This window comes from Thunnus thynnus, chromosome 1, assembly GCF_963924715.1.
Source record: "Thunnus thynnus chromosome 1, fThuThy2.1, whole genome shotgun sequence".
NCBI lineage: Eukaryota > Metazoa > Chordata > Actinopteri > Scombriformes > Scombridae > Thunnus > Thunnus thynnus.
Genome location: NC_089517.1, coordinates 22,686,661 through 22,701,067, shown reverse-complemented (window position 1 = coordinate 22,701,067; position 14,407 = coordinate 22,686,661). Strand labels below are relative to the sequence as shown.

Below are 14,407 nucleotides of genomic sequence, written 5' to 3'. Positions count from 1 at the left end.
CTTAACCAACACACAGGATCGGAGGGGAATACCTCTGTTGAAACCTGGTTTGGATGTTAAAAGAAAAGGTTTGAAGGAGTTATCAATGTGTAGTGTGTCATGAAATTAGGCCTTTTATACCTTTTTGACACTCAGTAGGTGCTTTGGAGGTGACAGGAAATACAGGAAATGACTGTGTAGAGTGTAACTTCACCTCCAGGTCTGAGCCTAAATCCACCCACTACATAATTTTGAAAAATGCTAAAAAGTGGGCAAGGTAACAATAATAATAATAATGATGAGAGGAAGACAAACAGTACAACAACATTTAAACAAGCCAGAAGTAATTTTTTAATACAACTGTATGTGTTTAATTTGGTTTATTTTCACATGAAGACAGTTTTAGCTTCAGGAGCTAACAGTAGCAGTGACCTGCTGGAGGAAATCTCTCCGTCTGTGACTGTCCACTCCGGAGCAGAACAGCAGAGCTGCGGTCCACTGCTGCTATGCAATGGACAGGTTCAGTAACAGTGGAGCTCCAGTTACACCATGTTTTAATGTTTTAAAACAAGATTTTACCAGCTGAACTGCAGGAACAAACAGCTGGAGAGTTAAAGAGCTACGGGAAGAAATGCGAAGAGGATTTCTGTTTTGTGGCTGCCAGCAGCATTTCCTCTCGCAGACAGTCACAGACGGAGAGATTTCCTCCAGCAGGTCAGTGCTGGTGTTAGCTGCTTTTAGCTGCTGATGCTAAAACTGTCTCGATAAGCATATATTTGAAAATGAGCATGGGTGGGCTGCACGATTTCACAGACTCACACTCAAGGGTAGGGGCTAGGGGATGTGGGCGTTATTATTCTACCATTTATATAAATTTCATGACGTAGAGAACTCACAAGCGGTCAACTCTATGTCAGCATTGGCCTTGCCTTTTTCAGGGCTGATTTTAAACAGCAGATGACAGGTTGAGCCATTTTCAACCCATGAAATTCCAATTTTTTTTTATAAATTTGGTGTCAATATCAATATTAACACCAGCATTGATGTTTCATCACAGCAGAGTCATCTTATTTACTTAACAGCTTCAAAATCACATTAAAGTACCTCTTTAATTAGTACAGTTACATCTCCCCTACTGTGCTCAAGGAAACTTTACTTTGTTTCCCTGCCTGGTTCAACTGCCTTTCACAGCTTTCAGCTTACTTTTATATATTAAGTTATAATTTTTATATTTATTTTTGTACTCCATTTCTCATGTTCTTTCTCCCTTCTTGGCTTCGCTTCTCTTTATTATTTCCACAAATAGCATGGTATATCTTTCTTCTTTCCCTCTTCTCCATGGCTGTCTCTCACAGTCTTAAAATAACCAGTGCTGGCAGAGCAGATGGTCCTGCAGAGTGCTTATTGTTGGCTAATATTGAAGACCTGGAGTCACAGCAGATAATGAGAGCATAATGTGAGCAATGGGGTCTCTGTGTCATTCCTGCCTTCCCACTGCTATAACAGCACACTCCTCTTTTTATATTGTTCTTATCTCTCAGCCTGGATCATCACCTGTGTTTCCTCTAAGCTTAGAAATGAAATAGCATTGGATTTAATTGAACAGTACAGTAAGTGTGCTGAAAACCATAATTTTTTATGATTATACATGATCAAATGTTATGTTTACAGTTACAGCAAAATTAATTTAACCACACAGTTGATCATATAAGATCAAGCACATAAAGCAAAGAACCAACCCCTTTCTACAGGTAGGCTGAGAATTATGTACAGGACAGACAACATTTGGATTGTACAGTCTATGGACCCTCTCATATCAGAGAATAGGATGATTGAACAGGAAAAAATGAAGCACTTTCCTCACCACCCCTGGTCATATCACCAAGCATGGCATGCTGTGGTTTTCAAGAACAGTTGCTCAATAGTGAAGTGGGATTGGCTGACATGAATGCTGGGTGATGATTACACAAGCGATCAATAAAAACCCTGATTGGTCTGATACTAGCAAGCAGCATGCCCTTATTCACTGCCTGACAGAAAGCCAATGAATAATCAACCTTTTTCAATACTCTTTACATGGCTTAAGTAGTGTAATTTTGTGTTTGTTAGTGTGTTTGTAAGTGGGCATAATTACATATGTACTTTTGCACTGACCTTTTGTCATGTCATTTTGCCTCACATGACGTATGGGTTGCTATTGATTGACATTCACACCTGCTTTGATACCTAGAAGCTAAAAAAATGTTTTTTTGCCTTAGACAACGATCGCACACATTCATTGTATCCAGTTTTATACAACCCATTCAACGCACAGAGTCTGTCAATGCCCTTGAGGTAAGGAGGCTGGGTGAAGGAGGCTCCCTCTTTTGAGCCGTGCAGCTTCTTGGGAAACGCTGACACAAACAGAAAGCTGATTCGCTTTTGTGTCAGGTGGGGCGTCAGGGGGAGCAGCTAGCGATGAATGCAAAATTGATATTCATAGCCAGGCTCCACTCCAGCCAAGGGGCGCACTGATCAGAGTGTTCATACAAAGTTTCATTTGCAGAGCCAAGCAGGCATGCAGACCACGCAAACATGTTCTCACACACACGCACACACCTCACACACATACACAGAACCCTTTTTATCCTGCTTACGTCAATTCAGAATGTGATGGCTTTATTTTATATCTGAGTTTGTCACCCTTTCAGAGCTGGGACAAGGGTGTGCTGTATCATGTGTCTTACTCCTACTGCTCATCACATGTGTGGTGGAATGTTTTTTTTTTACATGTGCTTGTCCTCTGGGAATGAATCCAGCTTTAGATTGGAGCCTTATTAAACTGATCAAACTGCAAAACTACATACAACAGCCGTAGTATTTTTTATGTGTTTAGAATTTCCTTTATAGACATTTACATATATTTAAAGGTGCAGTAATATGACATGCACACTTTGCTGAATTCAATTTGTCCATCTCATGCAAAAATTCTGTTTCCAAAAGTAGCTGTTAACTACTGCTACACCCGCTTGTTTCAGTCCTTATAATGTGACTGACTGGTAATAAAATTATGATTGCATGTCAGAGCCATCTGAAACACAGCCTTCAGCCACAGCCATTCTCTGCACATCTGCACTGCACACAAGCAATCATGACACCATGCCACTCATCATATTGAAACGGCCAGAGATTATAAGTATGACTGTTACTGCCCTTTTAAGAATTTACACAGTATATTGAAAGGAACTGTGGAAAATTATAATACACAGTGGATGAGAGGGTGCTTTGATTGAATCTATGATAGCTTGCCACCAGCAATGCAGATCGCATTTGATGTATCTTCCAGTTAGTAAGTACTAGTGCTGTGCCCGTTCAAAATGTGCCTGTTTGGAACACGCTGATTGCTTGGCCTTCGCTGCTTCAACACATAGGAAAATTAATACTATTGATGTGAGGTGTGTTTCCCCTATAATTGTACAGACGAGATTGTACAACGAGAACCCTGCCAGGCCAAAAAAATTACTTCTCTGCCGGGTGCTGTTCCATCAACCTTTATGTTGTTGCCTGGGAAACTCTCGGTAGTGTAGCTCCTTTTAAGCAATAGGGTAGTGCGTATGTGTGTGTAGTGAGTGAGTGGTTGAGGGAGTGCGAGCGAGTGTTAGCAGTAAGTTGTCAATCTGGCAGTAAATATACAGCATAGGCTACAGTGTCTTAGTTAACAAATGCTGCAGCTTCTCAAGACAAAGAAGTCACATCTGTTGTTTGCCTTGCCCAACTGCTGGAAAGGTGAAGAGGGTTAGCTCCAAAGTTAGCAACAATGGGTTAGCCTAACCCGACAACGCTAAACAGAGAAACAGAGAACAGAGAAATGTGTAGCTGCTGAGTCTCTCCTGAGTTTAGCTCAGCATGCCATGTGAAAAAACCTTTCTTGCGCTGAGCTGATACTAAAAGGTGACATGAAAACACTCACAGGCTTTCTGTTTTCAGGGAAAGCTTTCCACCGCTCCCTCTCTCTCTCTCTCTCTCTCTCTATCTCTCTCTATCTCTCTGTCTCTAAGCTGCCATGTTTGATAAACAGCATTTACACATGAGAAAAAAACAACCAAGATTTGTCTTGTTATTCTTTGTATTTACTGCTGCATTAATTGGATGGAATGAATGAATGAAAAGGAGAAATACAGAAGAGGAAAATGAAACAGAAACTAAGAGCGTCTGTCTCCACAGTAAATTATCTGTTGAGTGTATGATGGTTGTTTATTTGTGCTTTAGAATGTAACTGCTGTGAAACAATCAGAAAATAACATGGTATTTCTGTCATTCACAGGCTTTCTCTCTCTAAGAGAAAGCTTTCCACCGCTGTCTCTCCTCACCAGCGCTGTTGCTCGCTCGTGCTCTCAGCTCGCTCGCCCTTTCTCCCTTTTTCTCTTGTCTTTTTTAAAATGAGTCGGGAAGCTGACAAAAAGCCTAACTTTTAAAGTTATCAAAAGAAGAGATAACCTCCTCTCTCTCATGGCAGGGTTGTACAGCTCTGATCATGACATGCAGTCGCAGAACCCAGAAGCCCCGCCCCACTTTATTTTTTCAAAGTTTATTCAGTGCATCTCCAAATTGCACCAAATTTGACACTGCATTTCCTTGGATCCTCAGAAATACATCCACCAGGTATGAAGTAGATCAGATGAACAGTTCTCGAGTTATGCAAAGGACAAACATACAAATATATATACAGATAGACAGACAGAGAGAGATTCTTTGCGTTTAGTTAGATATTATGTTAAGTAGGTGATATTTCTTGAGGTGTAATGAATACAGTAGCTTAGGTGAGTTAGAGAATGCAATAGGGGAGCTATTTTTTACAAATTGTTCCCAGACTGTAAACAGATGTGTAATACAGTTCCATTTGCCAAGTACAAATGTTCTTATCAAAGGACTTGGCAGCACAGGGATGCAGCCTGGGTCCATTGTTGTTGTCCCTTCTTTCATGTCTGAGGTGATTTGTATATGCATTCAGTCATTACAGAAGCTCAGTGTGTCACTAATGAGAAGTTTAATGAGACGCTCTCCATGGACCAGCGACCAGGGCCAAGGCCTCAGACGGATTATAAAATCTCCTATTTCCTCTCGCAGTATGGGGCGTTTTTCATTATTGCACAGTACGGACGCTTACGGAATCCTCTATTATCCTCAGCTCCACAGCTGTGCCACAGAGCAGAGACAACACAACTCAGGCTGGAGCTAAAAAGAGACATTACAGATTGACAGGAAATACAGATCAGTGTCACTTGATACACCTGTGTTATGGTCCTTATTACATTGTCTGGCATCTTTTTATTTAATAAGAATTAATGTGCATATGATACAGAATGGGGCGCTACCTTCATGGATCATCTGAGTGACTCCTGAAATACCCCTAGATGAATGTAAGAAGTCAGTACAGGATATTTTTGAGTTGGACTCACATAATAGCTGTTAAAACTCTAATGCTGATTGCGACTTGTATTTTATCACAATCAAATTACCAAGTTGAAGTTGTTTCACAGTCTGAAAGGAGCATTAGAGCTAATTCACACATTTAGTTTGCATGATGAGGAAAGAACAACAGGTATTACGGAATAAAATAGAAGCTTGTTATTAATCTGTCTCCCCCTGCTTCTCTTTCTGTGCACCTTACAAGGATTCAAATGATAACTTTGCAGTTCAGTTGTTGTGAGAACGGTAAGGTCTGCCATCTGTAAGTGGGAGGCCTGCAGTCAGGAGCGTAGGCAGAGAATAATAGATATGCAGGTTCCTTTGGGTCCTTGACTCTCACTGAATGAGCAGGTGTGTATGCGTTGTTTCTGCTTGTATACGGAGAATTGCTTCACAACCACTTCTCACTGCACTGAAATCTGTATTTCCCATGTGTCTTTTGGTACTCTTTCAATTTACCTCTTATGGTAGGATTGACCAATCATAATTCATATCAGAATCTGTTTTTTCTGGACAGACAATGTAAATATTTAGTAGATGCTAGTAGATGATCTTCTGATCTTCTGAGGTTATGTTTGTCTGAAGAGTGCACCACAGAGTGCTAGGAGAATGAAACTTGTGACATAGCTGGGTTTCATTCTTGTCATTGTCAATACAATTGCACACTTGGTGCAATGTCTTGGAGAGAAGTGGTTGTATTATTGCTGTTAAGTGTGCTCATGCAGTACACACACAAAGTTCATTCCTTTGAGTGTACAACTGAGTCACAGTTATTTGACATGAGCACAATTCAAATACATAGCTACATTGCAACACATATTGTACATTACAAAAGCACAATCTCCCCTAACCAAGAAAACACTTCCATATGAGTTTTAATTTGATAGTTGATTAGTTGACATTTTGATAATGAGCGATGGTGAATTTGCATCTTTTCCCCTTGCCAGCATGCTTCCTATAAGACCTGTATAAGGCCAACAGATTAGAGAAGCTTGAATGACAAGGGCCCAGTTATTTTCTTGCATCATTAAGTTTTGTAATGTCTTTTTGAGATCCAATCTCTCATCAAACAGTGAGAGATCAAACTGGTCTTCACCTTGATGTCATTCAGAATAGGTGTTTAAGCTCCCACATTTGATTAATTCCTTGGCCACTAATTATCTTGCACCCGGGTTTATAAGAGAATATCCGGTGGTCCATTCAGCATGCAAGCATGTATGATACATCAATGAAATTCCTCCCTTTTATCTTCCATGAAAGGGTCTAGTTCATGATTTCAGAATAACCACTGAAATGTGTAGAAAGGTGTTTATGAGACAGTGTACCCATATGGAAGGAATTGTGCTGTATTCTTTATTGTATGAAATCACCAACACTAAAACACAAGTGGCTTGCTAAAAGGGGTCAAGTTGTGTAGGGGCTGGGGGTTTAAATGCTGTTAGGATTCACAGTGGTTTTGATTTTTCCTCTTGAGTGCCTCTAAGCTAAATCCTTTCTCAACCATGTTATAATATAATGAAGCACAGAAAGGGGAAACTCACCCATCAAACACTCTCAAAGGAGGCCATGTACTGAATCTTTGCCAGAGGCATAACTATCATTCAATTTTAATGTGGATAAAAAAATCTTCGATATTTATGCAAAATATGTCCATTTTTGGGAGGGCAATTAAGGCAATTTTGCTTTGCTGTAATTTATTTATCAAATTAAATGTTTAGAATCAGTTATGTGGAATTGACACACTGATGGCTGTATTTTACGAGGCAATGTCAGCCAATCATCTCTAATTTTTTCAGGCTTTTTCTTTTGGGCATGTATGTCAACGGGATTTTAGTTTTGTTTGAAGTATGTGATATGTGAGTATATCATGTGTTGCTATGTGATGATGAGGACTGTACTCTCTTCAAAATACTACCTCAGCCCCCTGTGGACACAACAGAGTGGTATGCAGGACATGTTAACAGAATAACTCACACATAAGCTGCAGGCTCCTTTTCAGTCTCTCTATGTTTCTGTTATTGTCTTCACTCACTTCACTTCACTTCTCAGCATGCCATTTGTCTTGCTCCTCGGGTTTCTTTCCGTGCGCGTGCTGCTGCATGAGGTCAGGTTTGCCACGGTGGGATAGCAATTAGCTATAAAGGGGCCTCCCAGAGGGTGAAGTCCTGACCCCAGCTTTGCATCAAACTTTGCCAAGCCACTGCGGACCATGCCAAATCACAGTGGGTGAAGGAGCAAGCAGACATTCCCCAGCTCTGCTTCATAGTCCTAATCCCAGCTAGCCTGTGGGTGGGTGTTACCACCAGCCCCCCCATGGCCACTTCTCCCCTTGCTACCCCACTCCTCTGTTTGCTGAATATTCTGTTTTCTCGATATCTTCTGCCTGTTGAAAAAAATAAATAAATAACACCAGTGTTTAGGAGGAAATCATTCTTTAATTTCAGCTGGCAGTTTTCTCTTGGCCTGTCAGCTCGCTTTATGAGCCCAGCAGAGATATTCCTGTTTGGGAAAATTCAAAAACCTTAATGCCTGCCTTGGTTTCCAGGACTGTTATTATGATTGCCGAAATCGAGCAGTACAGCCAGAGGCAGAGCCCATTTTGAAATGCAGTGGGGTAGAGTTAGCCAATATGTGCTTTGTGTATGTGCATGTGTGTGTCTGAGTATGCACATACACACTGTGTGGGCATGTGAGTGGTTTCTTTATGTCTTTCACAATGAAGAAGTCAGAGATGTGTTCCTAGCTTCCCAGGCAGGTGTTTGCATGTATCTCAGGTTAATGTACGATTTGATGCCGTTTTCATGTGTCCTACCTCTATTTGTGCATGTGTGCGGTTCTTAATGTTGACTTAACGATCCTTGGTGCAGCTGGCTCAGGAATCAGGGCTATATACACAGTCACAGGGATAAAAGCTGGATTATTCTGGAATCTCAGACATCTTGGCCGGAGGCAGCTTTGATAAAGCCATCCCAGTGTCCAGAGAACTGAATGGAATGAGAGAGCATTAGCAGGCAAAGGAGAGAGGAGACTGCTCCTTTCCCTCCTGTTTGTGCATCATACCATCCAAGGATTAGATATTGACCTTGCTTGTCTTATTATGTATCTCTGAATTTTACTCTGAATATTTGTCAGTTTCTGTGAGTGTGAAATGACAGTTTAGGGTAATTCAAATTTTAATTTATGCTAAACATTGGAATTTTTTGAGTTAGTGTTGTGTCTCCAAGGGAAATCTTTCCCTCTTTTATCAGTTATTAATCAAAGCTATTAATACATCTGTTGGTGTATCATGTGTTTATCTGTTCATATGCATTTGAGTGCGTGCGTTTGAGTTTATTTATTTGTGAAATTAACTGCAGATGTCGTACTTGATGTGTCGCTATCCATTTGTTGATTTATGATTGTGTTTGTCAGTGTCAAAACTGCTACACATCTCATAAGTAGTGGACAGGGATTTGAAAACAGAGTGAGAGAAATTGCTTTAGTGGAGCATATAAGAAAATAACTGAGTAGTAGAGAAGGTGTAGACGTGGTTAAAGAGACATATGTATGAGACCATATGCCTCTCACATGCATACTCGAAGTACTACTCAGTGCATTTCATTTCTGCCCCATCTGTTAGGAACTGAAGCCGCTGTGGTTTATTGTACATTAACGCTGGTTGACATTTGGTGTGTCCGTCGCAAATTGCAGCTTGATGAAATACTCCCTTTAAAGGTTTTTGAAGTGGCAATTTAAGGTGACGGAGAGAGAAGCCCGCAGAGTGCTCTCAGATGACAAGTACTGATTCTCCTTGATGAGCTTTTGGGATATGGAATAGAGACTTCCCGAATTTTTTTTTATATCTTTATAAGATCAAGGCCAGCTAAATACAGTAAACCTCCATTATAGGTCTGTATGATCTTTTATTCATGAGGTGGCCTTGATAAATCTATTTGCAGTAATGGCTTTACCTTTTATGTTGTCCTTATGTAAATGAGACCATGGCTCTGTGGCCCCCCATTCACTGCAATCTCCATATCATTTGGTCGGTTGGGAATCTGGAGTCTGTCTTCCCAGCAATGGGTCAAACAGATGAAGGAGAAAGAATGTGATTGGCAGTTTAAGGACATAGTAGAGCATTTAGTCACAACCACACACATTCCTGACACACAAATCAAACACAAGTAACATTTTATACTTCAACATTGTAAGATGTATGATGGAGTATGTAAGCACAACCAAACTAACATAACAACTGTCTTTTATAAACACTATTATCACTATTATTTGTATACAATAGTTTTTCACAAGAGTCAGGAAGACGACAGGCATTTAATATCCAGAAACACTGTTTTTTTACTGCTACATCTTTTGTTAATTCCAGGATATAGCTTATTCCATTAGTTTCAGTGCAGCATCTTTCATTTCTATTGTTGTATTATTTTGCCTCAAATGCATTAAAAAGCTCATTACTCTGTGTGGGTGGGGTGGGGTGGGGGCACTGCACACAAACAATAATAATAGTTATATATTAATGGATATGATTCTTCTCTGCCTGTAGAGAGAAAAAGTTAACATTTATTTTGTCTGCTTAGGCTGAATTCATATTGGTTGATGAACTTTTAGGACAGTGAAATTCGCCAGTCATTGTCGCAATGTATTGAAAAGTTGACTTGTCAGTTGTAAATATTGCATTTTGGCTTCTGTTTGATTTACAAGAGCATCTTTACAATCATATGTGTTTTGTGGCTGAACACAGCTCCATACAATACATTTGAATGTGATGGTTACTTACATGTAAAGGTTCATGATAACAGTGGTCTGAGTACTTAAATGTACATAATTTTACATGCCATTACATTTTCATAGCATCTAAGTTAATTTTTTTCACTTTATGGAGATGTTCTTGATGTATTTTAATTTTAAACATCCATACATTACAGCAAAAGCTACCTTATAATTATTGTTAGGGTAAATGGTCACACACATTATCTACAGGTCTGACAGTTTCTATCGTCTTGCATACATGCAAAATAATGTTTTGCCTTTACAATGTTTATCCTTTTTGTTCAGTATTTCCCTTGAAGGTAATGCTGAGTTGGATTTAATTATTATATTAATTATGTATTCTGGTGCATAGCTGTTTGTGATAAAGGGCTTTGATAAGGATGAATGATGTGGTAGTGATATTATGTATATGATAAAAACATGGATGGATAAAATGAGGCTTAAATCTGAATTGTCAGGGCTCAGTTGGTAGAATTTGCTTTCTTACAAGCAGTGGGTAGTTTCAGGATCACCATACACTCTGCAGTGCAGTACATCTATCTATCCTCAGTGACTGCTGACCTCCTTACAGAACAAGGATTCTGGAAGTAAGAATGGAAGATAGTAAATCGGAAGAAAAGCTTGGAGAGCGACAGACAGTCTGAACTGGGTCATCAAAGGCAGTTACCTCAATTCATCTCTAATAATATCCCCTAGCCCTGGGCCCAGGTCTGCTAGAGTTGCCTGTATGATGGCTCAGGCTGCTTGATGAATGAGTGTGCCAGGCAGCACTATAGGCTTCCAGACTGCGCTCCAAGGCTCAGAGATTGCCACTGAGGACAACCACGGTCAGCAAATCAATTCACAGCTCTCTAGAGAAGTAGTCAGCGCTTACAAACTCATCTGCCTTAAGCATGGGCGATTCTCTTGTCACCATGTTTCCTCCCTAGCCTGCGGGATGTTCTCCTGTCCTGTTTTGAACAAGATTGGTGTGACTGAAGTGACTTCACCTACACAGTATCTGAACTGCAGCTTATTCTGCAGGGCAGGATGAGCGAATGTCAGTGGAGATTTAATTAACACCTGAAGGCTGTGTAAGCCTTTACGCTGTGCACTGATAACAGCCAGCTTGCATCCCATTGGAATTTCGAGGCAATTTTTTATGTCTATTAATAGTTTGGAGTGCGTGCTGGGACAGACAGATCAGAGATGCCTGAGCAGAACTTTGATTACAACATCAGAGGAGCTCCTATCTCACCAAGGGAAAAGGCTCCTTTAGACCAAGTGGGGCTTGCAGGCAGAAAACAGCTCTTAATTTCACATAATTGTTGTGTCCTAGGGAATAGTTTGACCAGTTTGAATACAGAATGAACTATTCTGCCATCTCTAGGCTGTGCAGAGTGCTTCTGGCAGACACTAAAATACAAACAAAGTTATCCTGCAAAGCAAAGTTATAAGCAAATCAATATTTAGTTTATTATTGAGTGTTCAGGAAATGTTTGTTCAGCTTCACACATTGCACTTTCATCTTAAGTCACCAAAAAAATACAATAGACATTCATGCTGTAGTCATTCTTCTCATACTCATTGGGTGTTTCCATGCCATAATGTTCGATGTCAAGTTACTTTGATATATTATAGTGGTGAGAAAGCATATGAATAAGTTATCTGCATAGTTCTGCACTCAGAGGAAATAAGCTTCCCCAATAATATTAATAGGGTGAAAAAATAACAGAGGTATTTGCATGGTAATTAGCACTAATGATCTTTTTAGCATGATGATCATATGAGTATTTGCTGCGGCTGATATTCCAAAGGGATTTGAAAAGGCAGAAGCTCCAGCTGTTACTGCGTCATGTGGATGTGTCTTCCTGCTATTGCAACGAGTGAGGGGATGTTGCCTCCCTCGCGTTGTTAGCATATCCACCAGGAGCTGTGGATAGCCATTAGTATCATTTTTCACCAGACACTGTGTGAATGATATAGGCAATTTCCACAGCGGTCTTTGAACAATCTTCTCTGCTTCAGTGTCAGACTGGCTTTGTGGGCATGAAAGATGCTAATACAGTTTTATTTGCATTGGGAACCCGGTCATCTGCGCTACCTCATCTGTTTTCTCGAGCAAGACTGAGGGAAACATTATCATCATCACTGTTTAATGAAAACACAACCCTTAAGAGTCTCTCTTTGAAATAAACATTTCATGGATAGCAGATGCATTCCAGGGACCTTGTTAATGTTGATTAATTCAAAATTTAGATGCGCGATTTCAAATATGTTCCACCCACTCACTCACTCACACACACACACACACACACACACACACACACACACACACACACACACACACACACACACACACACACAAAGTGTCAAAGTCATAAAGCTTAAGCTCTTGGTTTTGTTACACAGCAGGGGATATTTCTTACATGATGCACTGTTTGTTATGTATCTTATACAATTTGCATAAAATTATATAGAGTAGAATAGATGTATTTAGGCCAGGGGGCATTGGTCTTCCACATACAAGTGTCAGTTAACAATTGAAATGCAACTGGAAGACAGTGTAAAGCTGTTAAACAATAAATGTGCATACAAAACACAGAATTCCTAACAATTTGTTCATCAGCCCATTGGTTGCTCACTGTTAAGTAGGTGGGTACTTTTAGGAATAAATGATGTGACAGTTCTTTTTGTTTGTGAGTGAGAGAGACAGTGAGAGCTGCAAGTGGCAGCCTGAGGGCAGGATGGTGCCTTCATTGTGTGAGGGATGAGATAGATCAGCAATGATTTCCTTCACCAGAGATCCAATGTGGTGTTCTGAAAGCCGTGTGATATTGGGGACTGTTTGAACTTTTCCTAGCAACAGTGTCCTGATAAGTTTGTTCTTTGTTTGAGGGCCTCCCCAGCATGGGAGGTTGAATGTGTAAAAAGTCTTAAGAGCTTTTTTGTGTTGTTATATCTGCATCAAAGTTCTTGAAAATCCTCATAAAAATCGTCTTTGCTGGGCTTTGGCATTCTGTTCTGCGTCTGTGTTTGCATTCCAGGTCCGTTTATTACTGTTGTTGTTTTCTGATCCAAAGTGTATGTTATTTTGTCTTGTTGGTGTTTTAGATCAATGAATCGTCTTCACACCAGAGTGAGATGGTGTGGATTGGAGATATGTAAATGGTTGTATTGTTGTTTTGTATCATATCAGCCAGTGCTGCATCATCTGCAAATTTGATGACAAGCATCTAACCTGAGTGCTGTTAGAATCAGTTATGTAGAGTACAAATAATAATGGGTAGAGACGAGGATTGGCCCTTATTATATAGGATAAAACATTCTTAACCCTTAGAGTCAGCTGCTTGTTGATATTCATGTCTTGTAGCCTCTTTACAAGATTATTGTCAAAAGCTAATTAAAACTAAGCAAAAAGAATGTGCATGTATGTGTTTCCAGATGTTTATAGGCTGGGTTCAGTAAGGTTACCGACAAATGCTATTATCCAATCCGTGCATCACATTAATTCTAGGGGCTTTCTTGTTATTTTTGTTCAGTCCATTCAACAGACACTGGACTGTTTTTACTGTCTGTCACAACAGAAGATAAATCCACCAATTTAGCATTGCACTCCTATAAGATTGTCAGACTCAAGATGGATTGTGTAAAAACAAAAAAATGATCAAAATTGACGCAGTAGAGCCAGAGATATCATTTTTTTTCCGCTTGGGCTGTTATGCTAGTAGCGGTTAATGAAGCCTCGAACCACTAGCCTCAAGCAGAAATAAGGTGCAGACTATAGAGGTCTGGTAACTGCACTTCTTTCTAACTCCACACAATCAGATTTTATTTTTCATTTTCAAACTTGTAGTCTTTAACTCCAACTGATGCTGACTCAAGTGACATTACTTCAGGCAATTTATCAGATTACACTCAGTTCCCTCTGGAGTCACAAATGGCTTTATACAATTTTTTTTCATATACGCTGACATACTCCCCAAGAGAACAAAAGAAATTTGTAAACAGACTCTGATGTGTAAAATCGGTGGTGTTCCCTTTTAATGCTTTGTAATAGCTACTGTAGGTCTACTCATGTGAGACCACTGAAAAAGAGTGCTCGTGATGTGTGTTTGAGTTAGAGATTGAGAGAGTTAGGAATGTAACTAGCAATGTCCAAAAATTTCTGCCCTGATCCCAATCTGAGTCCTTAAATATTTAGTATTGACCAATGCTGAAACTGGATACATAT

General features: G+C 39.9%; 1 protein-coding gene across 1 annotated transcript in view; it reads left to right on the top strand.

Annotated features, from left to right (window-relative positions):
• Positions 1-14,407, top strand: part of spon1a (spondin 1a) — a 75,185-nt gene that overhangs the window by 23,022 nt on the left and 37,756 nt on the right. The window lies entirely within an intron of this gene.